Genomic DNA, 3,698 nt, shown 5'->3' on the forward strand with positions numbered 1-3,698 from the left:
CTCCACTCCAATCCTTGAGCTGTCACTGCCTGTCAAGATGCCCCCAGCAAGCCTCTCTCTGGTGCCCACTGAGGCACACCACAGCACCAAGTGGTCAGGCTGGGGGCGGCGGCTCGGCCCGAGCCTTGGGTCCCAGTTTTCTGGAGGTTGAGGCCCCAGTGCACCTGAGCCTGGGGCGGGGGAGGGGTGTGTCTGTCTCCAGGACGCTGCTGCCGCCCGCCCGCTGGGAGCTCTGGTCCCTGGGGTGACAGTGGGGGTGGGGAGCCCCCGGGAGTTAGCAGGCGTCCAAGGTGGCCTCCACCTGGCTGCTGGGGAGGGAGGGGTGTGAATGTCACATGCAACTAGCCCCAGGGACAAAGATAATGTCCCAAGGTGAGCTGCGGGTGGGGACAGAGGGAATGGTTCCCAGGTGGGAGAGGGGAATGGCCTGTGCAAAGGTCCTGGGGCAGGCCAGGCCTGCAGTTCACATCATTCATCCCAGTGCCTAGGAGGTGGGAGCCACCACAGCCTGGCCTCTTTTTTTTTCCTTCTTTTTCCTTTTTTTTTTTTTCTAAAGCAAGAAAAGCAGCAGCAGCAGCCAGGGAGATGGCTTGGCAGGCAGGACACTCATGCCCCAGTCTGACAACCTGAGTTCAATCCCCAGGACCCGCACAGTGGAAGGAGAAGACCAACCTCCAACAGCTATCTTCAGAACCCCACTGGGGCGGCCCTGCACACAGCACCCCTGCACGCAGCACCCCTGCACACAGCACCCCTGCACGCAGCACCCCTGCACGCAGCACCCCTGCACACAACACACAGACCTGAAGCAGAAGGAAAAACGGAAACTGACCGGAGCAGACCTCCTCCACACACTCCCTGCCTGAGCTCCACTCATGTGCCCTGGGGTCCCCTCCACACACCAGAACACCCTCCACCCCCCAACCCCAAAACTACCACGGAGCCGCCCTTTCACAGAAGTGTCTCAACTTTTTAATCTCACCGATTTACAGGGTTACAATCGCATTAAATATGTCTGAGGTTTAAATACAATTCACAATAAGGTCATAAAATGTAAACTTTCAGTGTATTTTTTTTTTAATTTCAGAAATCACACTTCTTTTTTTGTCGTCGTGTTTGAGTTTTCCTGTTAGTAGCTGAACTTTCCTGAATATTCCACACAGCTGTGACCGTTGCAGACCACAGCCGGGCGGGAACTGACCATGAGGCCTGACCAGAGGTAGAAAGCAGTTTTTACTTTTTTATTTTATTTTTTTTTAAATCCACTTATTTTTTTCATTTTACCTGAGTTGGTGTGCCACCCACACGCTGTCGGAAAGCCCCTCCCACCCCAAGAAACTAAAAAGTTCACTTGTTCTGAACAAAACAGCTCAGCTCACCTTTACCCAGAAGGAAAAATAAAATCCACAAAAGCCAAATTAAGTGGGGGTGGGGAAAAAAGTGTGTAAAAACGATAAAAAAAGGAAAAAAAATCCTATAAGACTATACAGATGTATAACTCTCAAAAAACACTAACTTAGCTGTCCCAAGCCCCATGCCCACCCACCCACTGCAGCTGGACAGACAGACAGACGGCCTGGTGGCCAGCAGAAGGGCCACCAGGAAGGTTATAAAAACAGCCTGTCCCTGGGAAGGTTCTAGAAGCAGCCTGTGCCTGCCCTTACACCCTCTTTGCCCTGAGTTTGGGGGTCTAACCTGCCCCTGCCCCAAGCCCTGAGGTGCTGGGTGGACAGTGACCATGTCCAGCCCTCTCCTTGCTCTAGCTGCATAACAAATGCCAACTGCACCCAATGCCAAGGGCCGGGTGGAGCAACTGAGGCACAGACAGGCCCGTGGAGGGTTACTGAGTACGTCCAGCAGAGGACAGCCCCCCCCCCTACAATCACAGAGCCCTGGTGGGCAAGGTCCCCTGAGTTAGGATCAGGTGCTTTCTGGCCACTCACAGAGCCCCAGACACAAGTGGACATCGGAACACCCCGTCTCCACTGTGGACTCGAGCAGGTGACCAGAAAAATGGGTGACCCGGGTGCATTTTTTTTTCTTTTTTGGCATCAAAAGACCTGAGGTAGAAAGAAACGTGCCTTGGATGTGCCCACCAAGGCAACCCCCGTCTCCCCAAGCCAGGTACACACGGAGGTTGACTTTACACCGGGTTGTCAGAGGGGATAAAGACCCTCCACACCCGTGACCAGGAATGATTGTGCGGCTAAACAGTGCCCCCGAAACGGGGCAGGCAGAAGCTTCCAGAAGGAAAAGTTGAGATTCCACCTCCCCGAGTGAGCTTTCCCTCCTGGAAGGATGGAAGGGGAGTGTCAACAACCCTGAGAGGAAAGAAGAGGGTCTACTCTCCACAGCCCAGACCGAGAAGTGGGGTGACAGGGGACTCAGGACTCCTGGGACCTTAGGACAAGGAGGTCCCAGCTCTCACCACCAGTGACCAAGTCCCCAAGTCCAGGACCGGTCCCCCAATCCAGCGGGAGATTACATCATTTCTGCCCTGGTGGCTCCAGCCAAAATGAAATGCAATTTTCTTTTTTCTTCCCTTTTTTTTTGAGACAGGGTCTCACGTAGCTTGGAATTCACTGTATCGACCAGGCTGGCCTACTCACAGAGTGCTGGGATTGAAGGTATGTGCTACGGCCCCCAGCCTCATCTTACTTTGTTTTGTTTCAAGTAGCCTAGGCTGGCCTCAACCTCCATATGTAGCCAAGGATACATCCTCCTGCCTCATCCTCCCAAGAGCCAAGATGACAGACACACGCCACCATGCCCAGTTTGGCTGGACCATGGTATGGAGACACAGACCAAGGACCAGGATCCTTCCTGGTCATATTCAACTGCTGCCCCAGCAAGGGCATGACACAGGCACCAGGCACGTCTCGGTTCGAATCCTCGCCCTGAGGTAGGCCTGGCGCACCCCATCTCCCCTAGAAGCAACCCATCCAGGCAGAGAGTCCAGACCTTCATCCCTGAGACACACGGGGCCACTCTATTCCGTGTGCTGCTCCTCTACCCGTTTCTAGAACATTCCGTGTCCTGTGTAAGCAATCCAGGTCGCTGAACGATGGAGCCCGTGGGCAGAGCCCAGTGTGACAGAACTGTGGAATTTGCTGACAGCCAGCACCATCTGGCCCTGTCGTGGTGCCACCTTGTCAGGGTCACCACAGGACACCGCAGGGGCCCTGCGGTGACAGGGACAGGGGACTGTGGCTGGTACTTTTGCTTCTTTAAAAACAAAAACAAAACAAAACAAACCTGTCTCCCTGAATGAACACAAATATATAATATACAGACAGGACTCTTTCTAAGATCCCCGCCCTCAAGGATAGAATAGAATATTTACAGAATCGGAAACCCCCCAATTTTTTTTTTTTTAAATTGCATCTGAATGTTGAGATCTTGTTTAAAAAGAAAAAAATTCATAACTTCCCAGGAGAATGAAACAAAACAACGATCCTGGTTCCGGCGTGGTTGGTTTTCCCAGAAGGAACCACCATGGTTAAGGACCGAGAACCAAAAAAAAAAAGAGAACACACAGTGCTGGGATTCATGAGGTAAATAGACGTGCTTGAACCGAGCTGGTCAAGCCGGACCCCCATGGAAGCCTCTGGAAAGGTGGCCTCCTTCTGCTTGGAGGTTGCCTTGGTGGCCCTTGTCAAATCCATTTCTCGGAGTCTCCAAAACCTGAGAGATTCAAG

Source organism: Peromyscus eremicus, unplaced genomic scaffold, assembly GCF_949786415.1.
Source record: "Peromyscus eremicus unplaced genomic scaffold, PerEre_H2_v1 PerEre#2#chr22_unloc_1, whole genome shotgun sequence".
NCBI classification, from domain to species: Eukaryota; Metazoa; Chordata; class Mammalia; order Rodentia; family Cricetidae; genus Peromyscus; species Peromyscus eremicus.